At 33.6% G+C, this 16,423-nt stretch overlaps 1 pseudogene; it reads left to right on the top strand.

The window, feature by feature from the left end:
* Positions 1-16,423, top strand: part of LOC131618955 (ankyrin repeat-containing protein BDA1-like) — a 64,626-nt pseudogene that overhangs the window by 12,999 nt on the left and 35,204 nt on the right.

Raw genomic sequence — 16,423 nt, 5'->3', positions numbered from 1 at the left:
CTAATATAGTTGGTTCTTTGATGTATGCTATGGTCTGTACTAGACCCGACATAGCATATGCAGTAAGTCTTGTAAGCAGGTACATGGCGAATCCTGGAAAGGCTCACTGGCAAGCATTGAAGTGGATTTTAAGGTACATAAATGGGTCTCTAAACAGAGTCCTAATTTATGGTGGAGTCTTGGGTGAAGATAGTAAAGCAGTAATAGAAGGATATGTCGACTCTGATTATCCAGGTTGTATGGATTCTAGAAAATCTATTTCTGGATATGTTTTCACTATGTTTGGCACTGCAATTAGTTGGAAAGCAACACTTCAGAAGGTTGTTGCTCTATCAACCACTGAAGCGGAGTATATTGCCCTAACTGAAGTTGTGAAAGAAGCATTGTGGCTTGAAGGTTTTGCGAAGAAGCTGAAACTTCAAGGTCGAGGTATCACTGTTATATGTGATAGTCAGAGTGCAATAAACCTGTCGAAGAATTCAGCCTATCATGAATGAACTAAGCACATTGATGTGAGACTGCATTTCGTCAGAGGAGTAATCGAGCGTGGAGAAGTCCAAGTGCTGAAGGTTTCGACTGAAAACAATGCTGCTGATATGATCACAAAGACATTGCCGAGTTGCAAGTTTTTCCACTGTATGCAGTTGATAAAGCTGCATGAAGAAAGCTAGTTTGTTTCCTTGATGTAGTAGAGTTAGATCCAAGGTGGAGATTTGTGAGATATTGGATCGAACTCTAGTATGGTCGAATGGTAGCTTCTTGGTTCGACAGTTAGACAGAGTTAAGCATGAAGTCGAAGGTTGTTCACATGCTGGTGTCGAAGTGTGCATGCTGTAATCGAAGATGGGTCTAGCATGCAGATGTCGAAGATTCTAGGGTTGTTAGCATATTAAATTAGGTTTTAGTGTTTAAACCCTAATTTGTTAAGTTAGCTTGTTTATTAAGTTGGCTTATGTAGTGGGCCTTGCTGAAAAAGCTCATTGGTTAGTATGTTAGGTTTTATTATAAATAGCATACTAGTCTCTCATCATTGCTAAGCTGCAAATACTAATTTTGGGTGAGAGAGGTTATTTGTTATTCTTGTAAACTTGTAATCTTGTTTTAAGAGAAAGTAAAAGAATAAAAGTTATAACCAATTCTTGTGTTCTTCTTCTCCTCTCTAATTCCCTATTATACTTTGTTATTGGTATCGTTTTTCACAACATTGGGGCATATCCGATTTGCCATTGAGATTATGGATTTGAAACCTTCATTTGCTTTGAAGCTAAATCCGCAAGGATTCAGCCCTGTTCATCTTGCTATGCAACACTACCAAACGAGGAAGTTGTCTCGATTGGTCGACATGAATAAAGATTTTGTTAGAATCAAAGGAAGAGAAGGGTTAACTCCTCTTCATTTTGCAAGTCAAATTAGAGAAGTTGAAGTTTTAGCTGAATTCCTCATTGCTTGTTCGAATTCTGTTGAAGATGTGACTGCTAGGTGTAACACCCCTTTTATACCCAAAAATAAATAAGCATGCATATAATAAAAGGGCGTCACATCGATGTTTTCAAAAACTAAAAGCCTTTAAAAACCGACAGCATTTACTTACAATATATGATACACCTGGTCATTTCAAATAACACTTCTTAATTCATCATATTTTATCCAGAATATGCATTCACAGCGGAAACTACTAAATACTCATGTGTTTCATAAAATGATCCATGTCCCATACCATGATCAAGTCTCAATAATCATATCAACATAAATTAAAACATAATTCAGAATATTTGGCTTGAAAGCCTCTCAAACAACAAGTAGCCAAATAACAAGTTCTCAAGTCATAAACATAATACATAACCAAATAGAAACATGAGTTCAACACGACTAATCTACCCAGTGTTACATGACCAGAGCATCGACTCACTACCTAATCTCCAACAAACACGGAAGAATCTCCGGCTAGATCATGCACGAGCTACTAAACTCCAGAACCTGCATGTCGCCAAACGAGGGCAACATTAAAACAGAAGGGTGAGAATACGAATCATTATAAAAAAAGTATAATAAGATACAATGATTAAATCAACAATTCAAGTAATTAATCACACTATGTATAACCAGGTAGATAATAATCGATCTATATTTCACATGTTATCAAGTATACAACAAGTATAAAGAGTATAATATTTCAATTCCAATATTATATTCTCAATTATGCACACAACCATAATTATCACATATTCACACATTTAATCAAATATGTATTCAAACATCACTCATTTCGATTATCAAGCTCATACGCATATCACAATACATCAACTTCACATATTCAATTATCGCATAATTCTAATGTGACTCAATGCAAGATATGTGACACTATGCATGTGGTACCGCAATGTGAACCCAACGTTTCACCGCTTTCCGATTCAATATCTAGAATCCAAGCCACGCTTCCGATCCGGACAAGATCAAAGCCACCACGTATGTTTCCAATTAAGGATCAACGTAGTGTACGTCTATTTCCATTCAAGGATCACCGTCTATTACCATGTGAACCCACAGTTTCACCGCTTCCACAATAAAGCTGACTATGCCATGAATGAATGTACAATTACCAACCAACTATGCAATTAAGATCATCTCATCAATCTTAGCTTACCGCATACCCATAATAATTCAACTCTATGAATTATATATCAAATTGTACACAACATTCACAACACATTGATATCAATCAACATAATAGAAACAATATTCAATTATGATTCACAAAATACAATTAACACTAGTAAATCATACTATCTCATGTTAACTCATATTGCCAACGAAATATAAGAATATACTTCCAAACCAAGTATCAATTCATTAGTATTTGGCCAAAAATACAATTACGGTTAAATTCTCAAGATACCGTATTTTACCAAAAAAACCGAATAATTGATCTAATTCCAAATTTATTTCAATCAATTAAACTCATTGAAATTAATTCAACTATAAATTAAATCAACTAATTAATAATTATATTACATTAGTTCCAATTTACTCTATTATTTTTTATTACAAAACCAATATCTAATATAAGAAATATTCAAATTTATCCAATTTCGGTCGGTTCGTAAAACATCATCATTTCAACAAAATAACACTATCATGTTAATCTACTAATTAAACTTAGCTACCATATAAATTTTTATTAAATTCCGAACAACTAATTATACCGATTAATTCGACTATTTCGATCAAACGGGACTGTTTTGCATTTCATTTTGTTTTCTAACTGTTACTATTATACAATTCAATATACTATCATTCCTGTTTCTATCAATTTATAATGGTGCATTTCCAATTTTGCTAACCCCATAGTGACACGTGGCATATCCCTCACCATACTTAGTAGTACTAGTTTCTTAAACTCTTAGAATTTGGTGTATCACAGCAAAATAATTAAGTATTAGAATTTGCACATGGTATACTATTTGGATACATATTGGCACATGACATTATTCTACCAATTCACCAACACAGTAGAATATATATAGAATCACTATATTGGCACATTGATTATATAGAATCATTATATTGACACATAGAACATATACTGTTCGGATAAATAATTAAGTGTTATATTTGTGACTAAAAGATGTGCACATGATACTATTTAAGTAATTAAATATTGACATAGTCTATATCCAGTTTGTGCATTTCAACGCCACTATTCCCATAATTTTCTTTTCTCGCTACTGTATTCATTCTCAAGGAGAAATCATTTCCAAATTGTTCTCTCAAACTATAATTGAGTCTCTATAATATACTAATATACCAATTCCAAACACAATCAATTATCACAATTCAAAGATTATTCATCAAAACCTAACAATTTCAAAACCATAAAAATTAGAGATTTCAACTTAAACATGTTTTTACCCATTGACCCAATTATATTAACCCATAATAATAAGGATTCTCCCCCTTATCTCTTCAATGTGCTTCAAACCCTAGCTTTCTCCCTTGTTGTTCTTCCCCTAACTTTTTCTCCTTTCTCCTCTCTTAGTCTCATTTCTCCTCTTCTTTTGCAAATGAACAAAGTTATGATACCTCAACTCTTCCAACCCTTACTATATTATTCAAATTGGGCTTAACCCATATAATTCCACTTCCTAACTAATTAGGCCCAATTGATAAAATAGAGTAGTTCAAATAAATAATTATGCTCCAACAAATAATATTATTACCCTTAATATAATTTTTCAATTAATCCAATTAAATCCGACTTTATCTAAATTAAATAAAAATCCAATAATAATATTATTTCTAATATTATTTCTCTACATATTCCACTTTATTAATTTTTCGATTAACCGAATAAATTCTAACTTCACTTTATAATCCGAACATGTTTCTCAATAACATTGACGATCCAATTAATTATCAAACTTCGTCCAAATTAAGTAAATAAATCATTATTTAATTTAATTAGTCAGTTAATTAAATTCGGGCTGTTACACTAGGGGTGAGACTGCCTTGCATGTTGCTGACAAGACTCAAGAGTGAACAGTACGAAGCTCTTGATCTTCTTCTATGCTTTCTTAGAACAAATATCGAGAGAAATGCTAGGATGATTCAAGATAAAATACTAAATTGGAAGGACGAGGATGACAACACCATTTTGCATATTTTAGCACAGAGAAATTTTGAGCCACAGGTAACTTTTTGTTTTTGTCACTTTTTGAAATGCAACACGGTGTCCACAAAATGATAGATATTTATTTGGAAAAGTACTCTTTTTGTCCGGTATATGTTAATCTCAAAGTTAATTTTTGTTCCTTAACTTTAAAAAGTTTTATATTGATCTTTTAATTTTTTAAAAGGTGTCATTTTAGTCTTTTTTATCCTATTAGCGACCGAAAAACTCAAAAATCGGTTGCTAAATCAGTCGCTAATATGACAAAAAAAAACTAAAATGACACGTTTTAAAGAGTTAAGGGACCAAAATGAACCTCGAGATTAACATAAAGGATAAAAATAATATTTTTCCTATTTATTTACATTCGATAAATACTCTTTACTACTTACAAAAATTATATATATTCAAAATATTTTTAAATTTTAAGATTGTTTTAAAAATAATTTATTGGACCATGTTAGATTTAAGATAATAATTTTTTTCTCTCTTTCAAATATAAAAAGGATAATTTTTCTATGGTCAAAACACCAAATAAAAATACTTTTAGTCACACTCAAAAATATCAATTATCTCTTTCATATATGAAAGAATAATTTTTCTATGCTCAAAACACCAAGTAAAATATTTGACACTTACAGATAATTTATTGGATTATGTTAGACATTTGATGGTGTGACAATACTTGTAGAGCATGAATTTGACTAAGAGTAACCTTTTTTATGCATAAAATGAATATTCATCTCAATGTTATTTGTGTATTGATATTGAATGTGATTACTTGATTAGTATACAATATTAACATTGTCACAATATACTATAGTGACTTTCATGTATTTGTGTATTGATATTGAATGTGATTACTTGATTAGTATACAATATTAACATTGTCACAATATACTATAGTGACTTTCATTACAAGACACGGAAGTTTTCAAGACAACAAGATTTAGAAACAACGTTAACAATACCACGATAATATATTTTTTCCCTAGAATGAGAAAGAGTTGGTTGTCTTTAAGCAGACCATAAAACTAGTATCCCCAAGATAAACAAAATAACTGGATGTGGACCTGCAGGTGTTGAGACATTCTCTCTAGTCAACATTAGAATATATGGTGAGTTTGTCAACCGAGGAGGGTCACAAATATAACCTGTGAATATTGTGCCTTTAATGTATCTAATGATTTACTCCAAGGAATCATGTGCTACATTCTTAGATCGTGCATAAAAAGGTATACATGCTGAACGACATAAGAGATAGCAGGTCTTGTGAAAGTAAGATATTGCAGTGCTCCAATAAAACTTCTATACTCAGAGAGATCATGATATGGGTTGTCTGAGGTTCCATTAAGTTTCGCTTTTGTATCTGTTGTGGTAGAAATTGGTCGGCAAGAGGACATGACAGGTAAATTAATGATTTATTTGACATACTTATGTTTAGAAAGAAATATACCATCTAAGTGTCTTGTAATTGAGATACCTAGGATATAGTTTAGAGCACCCAATATCGCACCCTCGCGAAAAAAACTAACTGGCTCGAAAAATAAAGTCGCCACCCAACTTTATTTATTCTACTGAGAGAAGGGAAAAGATCGAGAAAACCCGAAAGAAAGAAAGGATAAGAAAAAAGGTCTTACGACCAAAGATCGGGTAAGGAAGTCAGTTACGCAAGGGGAATGTATTAGCACCCCTGACGTCTGTGGTACTCCACAGGATCCACTCATGCTTGCTTCTAATCTAAGCGTGTGTTATGAAAGTCTAAAGCTTAAGCTAAGGGTAAAAGCAAACAAAGGATGGAAAAGAAAATGCGGGGAAAAGAAGGAAATATTTACAAAATTGTGCTCGTTCAGGCCCCGCGACCTAATGCCTACGTATCCCTTTTGAGGAATCAGAGCGTCGTAGTTCAGCTCAACATTTTTTTGTTTGTTTGTTTTTTTAGTGGACAGAGTTACATTCGCATTGTAGCATTAGGATAGCAGCTCGCTGAGTGAAGTCTTATGTGTTACCTGTCTACGATTGAAAGGAAGCAACATGTCCGTTTAAGGGAAAAGCCCTGAAGGAGAGAGAGAGAGAGAGAGAGAGAGAGAGAGAGAGAGAGAGAGAGAGAGAGAGAGAGAGAGATAAATGGTTGGTTGGTGTTTTTTGATGTAGATAATGGTGAATTAAATCTCAATTCAAGGATACTCGACCTCTCTACCTTTTTAAGAGTTTGAAATTTACTACGTGTTTTATGTGTTTTGTTGGGTTTTTGGTGTAGATAGTTGTGAATTAATCCCAATGCAAGGATACTCACCTTTCTCTACTTTATGAGACTTTGAAATATTATTAAGTGTTTTGAAAGGTTGAGAAGAAAAAAAATTAATTATTTTATAAAATATTGTTATGTTAATGGAGTGGAGTTAATCCTAATATTTTTTTGGGATTTTTAAAGTGAAAAGAGAAAATTAAGTCTATATTGAAAACACATTTTTGATTTTTTTTATATATATATTGAAAATTAAAATAATATAAATATTAAATAAAAAAACAACATTGAAACATGGCCAAAAAAGGATAGTAAAAAGAGATACAAAAATAAAGAGTTGGGCCTGATTAAAGGGAGAAGGCCCAAAATCAATAAAAATCCATCCCGGGGGTGAGTTAAGCGCTGGGTATGATGCCACATAGAAAAGAAATCCAGATTGGGCTCGAGAAATAACAACAGGTCCAAAGTGAATTGAAGAAAGACAATTTCTTTATGGACCCTCCAAACTTTTTGAAAATCTGCGGCGAAATTTTAAAAATGCTCTTATATTTCGGAAGTGCATCTCCGAAATCACTTTTTTTTTGAAAAAAAGTTGATTTCGGAAGTGCACTTCCGAAAACACCTTATTTTTAGAAAAAAAATGTGTTTTCGGAGATGCATTTTCGAAAACTTTATTTTTTTGGAAAATGGGTGTCTTCGGAGATACACTTCCGATTCACCCCCCTGAAATATTTCGGAGATGCACTTCCGAAATATTGTTTGATACAGAAAACATAAATCAAGGTGAATCAATTATTTTAATTGTATAATTAATTGTATTAATTAAAATATATAATTAAATATATACTATTTTAATCAAAATATTTATTTAATATAATAAAGTAAAAGGAATATTAATTATTTTATAATATATATATATATATATATATATATATATATATATATATATATATATATATATATATATATATATATATATATATTAACATCTAATTTACCAATATATTTGGAATATTAATATTCTTTTATTTTACGATGTATTTTTGGTTGAATGTACGGTTTATCACTACGCCGTACAAGGGCTTCTAAAGCGCTTATTTTGGGCTTTTAGAGCGCTTAAAAGCGCTGCCAAAGCCAGCGCTGCCGTAGGTAACGACAACGCTTTTGAAACTCCAAAAGCGCTCTCGTAGACCCCCCTATAGCAGCGCTTTTTCCAGAAAAGAGCTCTCATATCTCCCCCTATAGCAGCACGTTTTCCAGAAAAGTGCTCTCGTAGCCCCCCTATAGCAGCGCTTTTTCCTGAAAAGAGCTCTCGTAGCCTCCCCTATAGCAGTGCTTTTATCCAGAAAAGCGCTCTCGTACCCCCCTATAGCAGCGCTTTTTCCAAAAGCACTTTCGTAGGTTGCGCTTTTTTTATCTTTTATGCTTTTTTTTTTATCTTAGGCAGCGCTTTTAGTTATAAAGCGCTTTCGTAGGTAGGCCTCTAAGAGCGTTTTTGAAAGCGCTGTCGTTGCTAAACGCAGTATTTTAAAGTGCAACCTGTAATTTAAGCCTCCCAGTTCGACCTATAATTTATATTTATTTTCAACCTGTAATATATTTTTAACCTATATTTATTTTCGACCTATAATATATTTTCAACTTGTAATATTTTCAACCATAGGTAGGACAATGTATACTAATATAATACCGTTATAATCCAAAATAATATATATACACCATTATAGTTCAATTCACATGTAACTAACTCATCTCAAACAAACTAAATCAGATACATATAACTAACTCATCTCTAACAATAACTAAATCTGAATATAAGCCCGAAATGTAAATAATCAGACGAGCGCACGGTCCTGGTCCTGCAAAGTATGAACAAAACAACACGGTCAATTAAAGGCTCCAACATCTATACTTCAAATTTTCCATGAAAACAAATTGTCATTCAGTAACATCAACAATATTATTAGCAACAATTTCATGTGATTTGCAACTCAATCCACCAATGTAATGTGTCATCAATCCAGTCTCATATCAAACTATCAGCACCACTTAACAACAACAAAAATAAACTTGATTCATATAACAACGTCATCATCGTCAACTAATATTAAGCAAAATGAACCAACATCCACCAAAGAAACTCAAACACAAAGTCATTATCAAAATAATGTATTCATAAAACTTTTCACACAATAATGTATTCATACCTATATAAATAGTTGCTGAATATAAAATTGACACAATTCCTCTTTGATTTCTTCCAACTTAAGTCTCGTGTAAGAAGCAACATTGAAGTCATCAAAGTACTACATAACAAAAACATAATATGAATGATTTAGTTAAATGTAATAAATTATAAGAAATTATCTTAAGTTATAAATTCATACCGTGATTGGAATCTCTAATTGATTCGTTTGAATGATTTCTTTCATAAACCTCAAAACAAAGTATCCGCAATCATAACTGTTTCGCTGTTGCGGACACTACATAGAAAAACAAATAAGATTTTATAGTTGTCTTGTTTTATCAAGTAGAATAACTATTATAAGCAAAATTGTGAAAATTAATGTACCTGCACTTTGATCCAAGTAATGTTGTTTGATTTAGTCCAGGATACATGTGCGTCTCTTTGACTTCGGAACACTTGTATTCATCTAACAAAAATATAAAAGCATATATTTAGATCAATCTCACAAATAATTAAATATATAAATATACACGAATATTTAGAACGATCCCACTTACGTATCAATCATTGACTTCATAGCCGGATAATTGGTCCACTCACCATCTACCGAATTCAGAAAATATTCCACTTCTCTTATAGGGTTGATAGCAAGCAACAACCAGTGTGCTCTGTAAATTAAAACAAAAGTTTATATGAAAATTTTGCTACGCAAAAGAAACAAAGATTAGATGAACCAAGAATGAGAAACTAACCCTACTGGTCGGGTATTATACGCCCAAAGAAACAGACTTTCTGTATTGCCGGTGGTCAGGAATCTATCGACTAAGCGCTGTCTAAACTGATTCCGGTTCCGTAGCAATTGTCTGTCCACTGCAATGGGCGGAAGACACGAAATGTGTAACGCCCGGAAAAATAAGTATATGCTTAATTTGGACATTTGTGACGTTTATTGGAATTTTACCGTTTTTGGATTCGTTTCAGTCGGTATTAGTTCGGGATGGCGGACTAATATTTAATTGAAGGTTTTCATATTTTTGGTACTGGAAATATTATTAAGGTAATATTCTGCGTTTTGGGGTTTTTCTGAGCAATTGATTTTGGACCGTAAAGTGAGATATTTTGTTAAGTGGCTAAGAGATATTTGTGGGAGAAAAGATAAGAAGGGAAAAAGGATAGAAAGAAAGGAGAAGAAAAACAGAAAAGAAGAAAAGGAAAAGGAAGAGAGAAAGAGAAGAAGAAGAAGAAGAAGAGGAAAAGAGATTTTGTGGTGATCAAAACAAACCTTGATCCAAGAACAAATCCAAGGTAAGGGGGGGTATGTCGTTTATTATGCATTTGTATGGTTTATATAGTTGTTCTTGTTCATCTTCTTCATCCTTTCCATATCTTCCATTTTTTCTTGTTTTGTAAGATAATGTTAGGTTTGAGAGAGATTAATGAATCAACCATGAAAGTTGAATATTATGTTGTTTATATGGCATGTGTGTGTTATAATGATGTTATAATGATGTATAGGTGTTAGAGTAATGTTTATAAGAGTTTGGTTGGTGGAAATGGTGATTTTAGGGTTTCTACGAAGCTTAGGTCGACCTACACAGGGGTTTGCGTCGACCTGTGCAGCCTAAAAGGCAAAAATCTGGGTTTTCTGATGAATGCGTCGACCTATTGGGTCAGCATGCGCATACCTGAGGGGGGCAGGAGTTCAATGCGTCGACCAATGTTTTCCATGCGTCGACCTACAGCTTTTTCCATTTTTGACAGATTTTGTAACGATCATAACTTTTGATCCGTAGCTCCGATGTTGTCGCCGTTCGAAGCGTTGGAAAGCTAAGGCAATAATTTACACTAAGATTTAATGAAATGATTCATATGATGTAGTCTCCTATTATTTTTATTAGGATTTAGTGGTAGAACTAAGTAGGGTTAACATATGAAGTATGTTTATGTTTTCCAAACTTTGAAAAGTCGTATCATTTAACTTGGGTGTTCGTTTTATGTGTCGTTTGAAACGTTGGGAAGCTATTTCCATGCTCTATATGATGATGTAGGAGGTAGTAGTGGTTGGTTGATTTTCATAAATGGTTTTGTGAACTAGTGCATGATAAATCATGATGATGTGTTGTGTGAATGTTAACGTATTGGTACGAGGTATGTGATTAGTTGTCGATAACATGAAACCATGTTCATATGTGTTATGTATTAATGAATGTTCATTCTTGATATGTGACGATGTTTGGTTGTTCGTTGTTAACATGATGTGTGGCCTTATGGCAAGTAATTGTTGTTATGAGAATGATGTATTATCATTGTTGAATTGTTGTTATTACAACTTGTTGTTGATGTATTAATGAAGTTGTGGGCCGATGGCCAATATTAATTTGATGTGATGCAAATATGCGATCATTTATGCCAATGTGGCTAGTATGTTTTGATGGTGAATGTGTGATGTGTGCTTATTAATGCCAGTGTGGTAATTATGGTGTGATGTAATTGATAACGATGTTATTAATTGGTGATGTATCCTTTTGGATAGAATATAAACGATGTAACGTGAGTGTATGATCGTGTTATATTGTTGATGATGTTGTTGTCATGTAATAGAGTCATATATTTGCGCATCATAACATTTCAATACGTTAATGCTCGGTAACAGTATATTAGCCTGAGTGGCAAGAGGTCATTAGTGGGAGCTACATGCTCGATGACGACAGCCTGCGGGCTTCCTGAGTGGAATAAAGTCCCAGCATAATGCTCGGCCAGGTGTATTTGTCATAATGACAAGGAGGAGTTTATTCCGGATTTGGTACCACATGCATATGCATAGTCGAGTCTCATTCATCATTGTCTGTCTTTATAACTTATGTTATCATTCATGTGTCGCATTACTTATATACCGATTGTGGTTGAATGAGTGGATTGCCGTGACTTTTATTCTTGAGATATCATGTTGATCCATGTGTTGTATTTTGATTAATTGTGTTTTAGTCGCTACATATATTATACTTATTCGTAATGAACTATATACTCACCCTTCTGTTGATTTGATGCTTGAGTGGCATCCTGCAGATTAGCCGCTTCGGGAGTCTTTGGAAGAGGTAGTTCTCTAGTTTGTCTTGTCGGTTGCTCTGATATGTAACACTGGGTAGTCGGGAGTCTGTTGTTATTTATTTGTATACGACTCTTTTGAATATGTATATGTGATAACGTGCCGTTGTGTATTGTAAACACTTTATTTTGGAAAACTCCTCTTTGAGAGTGAGAGCTATACGTATATATATATATATATATATATATATATATATATATATATATATATATATATATATATATATGTTCATATCTTCCGTGTGTTATGTATCGTTTTATTGGCAGGTGTTGTATGCTTTTGGCATCGCTGATGTCCGTTTGTTTTCTAGGTGTTTGTTTGGTTACTTAGTGTAACATCCTAATTGTGTTGTATGAAATTTTAACACTCTGATATTTTCTTGCCTAAATGCTTTAGGTAGAATTGGGGTGTTACAAAATGGAATCTGTTTGACAATTCAGTCTCGCGCAACACTTTGTCATACAACAACCTTAAATAAAAACATAATAAACATTAGATTATTTTAATTTAAATGTGTAAATAAATTGTTCAACTAATTAAATAATATATTCATCTAGTGCTCTACTAAGTACGCTCCTATTATCCTGGTCCTCACCGGTGGATACCGATTGCAACATGGTCTCCTATAATTCATTTACATTTCAATAATTATTAGTGGAGATAAAAAATCAATTATATATTAATAAACATTTGATTTAATTAAAGACACGATGTTATACTTACACATTCATCATAAACTTTTTGAACATCGGGATCAACAGCTCGATTCTTGCCCACACGAGCTTCCTTCCACAACACATGTACTGGAAGTGAGGTTTCCTCACTTTTCGTCTCCTCTAACTATGCATTGACATAAATGATAAAATCGTCAATTAAAACACATTTAGACAATTAATAAGAACGTAGCATTTATATTTACTTACAATTTTTTCCTCTAAGCGTGCATATCCCAAATGCCCTTTTTTGTATGGATACGCGGGTTTTAATGCTCTCGCACTATTTGTGGCAATCCTTTTCCAGAAAGCTTCATCTCTTTGATTTAAAAACTCAGCCCAATCTTCTTCTTTAATGAAGAGCTCATATTTTTGTTGGCCGTCCCGGTGCCTCTTCAAGAAAGTTTCCATCTTTATCCTTAAGATAGGTGTTTGTTAAAATAGCTTTCCACCCTTTATATCTTTTTCCGGCCAAACTAAGTATGTAGCGTTTAGCCTCATCTGGTATGTTAAAAGACCTTTGCGAAAAAACATACGCATAGAGTGTGTTAGTATAAGTAATTTAAACAAATTATCGTCAAGATTATAACAACAACCATATATGATACCTTAAGCTCGTCCCAAATCATATCTTTTTTCTCGTCCAACGTTTTTCTTTTCAAATTCCATTTAGATACGGAGATTGGATTATGCAAACGAACAAGTATACCAATGTAGCTTGTCAACTTTGCAGCATTAGAACCAATTGCTTGTTTATCAGAATTCCATTCTAAATTATATATTAATCCTTTGTCACTATCTCGAATGATTCCCTTCATAATGGTGATGCCTCGTGCAACTTCTGTTGATGATGTATCAGGTTGAGGATTTGTATCCGGAGCATCTCTATCTTGTGAGTTTTCTTGTGAGTTTTCTTGATTACTAGCAATTTGACCTGTATCAAACAAACTAAAGCACATTAGTACACTATTAATAAGTTAACAGTCTATACAAGTCAAATGGAAGTCAAAGTAACCATGTACAAGTAAATCGGAATCGAAATCGGTGAAATCGGAATAAGTGTCAAAAAAAGAAAGTTGTCGGAATTGAACGAAATTTACATGGCTATGGTAAAACGTCCTCACGGACTCAAAAATGAAGTCGGTTTTCCAAAATTCAGACCCTAAGCCCGACTTTTGACTACGGGCAGAAGCAAAACCGATAAAAAAACAGTCCCGAAATGCAAAGATAAGTGCATGAGCAGCTCCGGAATCGTCAAAATAGTATAGTTACATGTACAGAAGTCGACAAACTGATACATGGTTCAAAAGTTATGTACAAAACGAAAATATGCACCAAAATTGAATAAGTATTGTAACAATCAGAATACAAATTGAAAAAAACTATACAAATTGAATATATAACAATCGGTACAAATTGAAAGTTGTCGGAATATGTATACTATTACCTTTTTCACTAACGTCTCTTTCTTTTCTTGGTAGGATTGTGTTCTACGCGTCTCTTAACAACGCGGACGGTTGGATTGATCCAAATACCCTCATTATGATCATTTCTAGTACAAGATTCATTCTCATTTTGATCGTTTCTTGTACAAGATTCAATGCCAACACCAATATCACCTTGATCTCCAATGTTTTCATCAATTATTTTGTTAGATAAAAGCACTATAGACCATTTCGTACTTGTCGGATCATTGACATAGAACACTTGTTTAACTTGAGAGGCTAGAATGAAAGGCTCATCTTTGTACCCCACCCTATTGAGATCCACTTGCAAAAATCCTGACTTATCCATTCGTATGCCATTATTATTTTCAACCCACTTGCAACCAAATACAGGAATCTGAAACTTCGCGTAATCAAACACCAAAATGCGCTCGATAACCCCAAAATATGACAAATTTGCAAATTTCGGATTTAAGTCATTCGCACTTGATATGTGCATTGATTCAGCTACCAAGGTAACACCACTATTTTGCATAGTACTTTTATCATCCTGTTCTTTGGTATAAAATGTGTATCCATTAATTGCGTATGTGCTATAAGAAAACACAATTATACTTGGACCATATGCTAAACATCTCAACCGTTCTGTTACTGAAGCAGGATTTGAACGATACTTTGAATAAATATGTTCCCTAAACCACGGTATGAAACTTCGATTGTGCTCTCGTACTATCCGATTCTCATTTCTATTCGAGTTTAAATCTCGCAGAACAACCTTGTGCATTTCAACATACGGCTCAACCTCAATCTCGTTGTGCAGAACATACAAATGCACTTGATCCCGCTCGACCATTGATACTGTCACAACTTTATTTCCAATTAGCCTTTTTCCTTCTTTTTTTTCAACAATATGAGATTTGGGGAGTCCAATTGATTGAACATTTGACAGAAAAACAGTACAAAACTCAACCGCTTTTTCAACAATGTATCGTTCGGCAATACAATCCTCCGATCGACTTCTGTTTTTTACGTACCCTTTTAATATTTTCATATAACGTTCAGCAGGGTACATCCATCTCATATAAGCTGGTCCGCACAATTGTGTCTCTTTCACAAGATGAATGACTAGATGAACCATTATGTCAAAAAACGAGGGAGGAAAATACATTTCAAGATCACATAAAGTAACAACTATCTCTTTTTGCAATGTTGGTAAGATCGCGGGATCGATCACCTTACTGTAAATTGACCTGAAGAAAAAACACAGTTTAGTTATTGCGCTTACTTTTTCTGGCAGAATAGAACGTATACCTATTGGTAAAAAATGTTCCATTATAACATGGCAATCATGCGTCTTCAAACTCTTTAACTTAAGGTCTTTCATGGACACAAGTCTTCTAATATCTGATGAGTAGCCTTTTGGAACTTTAACTTCACTGAGGAACTTACACAATGTTTTCTTCTCCTTTCTAGATAGAGTGTAAACAGCAGGTGGCAGATATGTTCGTCTTCCTTTCGTCACGGGTCCCAATTCAGTTCTCATTCCCATGTTTACCATGTCCTTCCTTATGTTAAGGCCATCCTTAGACTTTCCTTGTATATTGAGTAACGTACCTAAACACTATCAAATACATTTTTTTCAATATACATAACATCGAGAAAATGTCTTACGTACAACGACTTCCAATATGGTCATTAAAAAAAAATTGACTTCTTCTTCCACCAACCCTTGACAAGTAAATATGCAAAAGGCTTGCCAAACTGAGTGCTCACATCTTTCACCTTTTCAAAAATTTGATCATCTGTCAAAAAAGGCGGGGTTGTACATTGTTCGGCCTTTCCATTGAATGCTTTTCTCCACCCACGATAGTGATGATTAGAATTTAAGAATCTACGATGACCGAGAAAGACATTCTTCTGACAAAGATCCAATCGTGTTGTATCGGTTTCATCTTCACAAACAAGACACGCTTTTTGACCTTTATTGCTGTACCCTGATAGATTACCGTATGCTGGAAAATCATTAATTATTCCAAACAACATCGCCCTCAAGTTGA

The sequence above is a fragment of the Vicia villosa genome, linkage group LG7 (genome assembly GCF_029867415.1).
Source record: "Vicia villosa cultivar HV-30 ecotype Madison, WI linkage group LG7, Vvil1.0, whole genome shotgun sequence".
NCBI classification, from domain to species: domain Eukaryota; kingdom Viridiplantae; phylum Streptophyta; class Magnoliopsida; order Fabales; family Fabaceae; genus Vicia; species Vicia villosa.
Note: the sequence above shows the minus strand (reverse complement) of the source record. Positions and strands in the feature narration are given on the sequence as shown.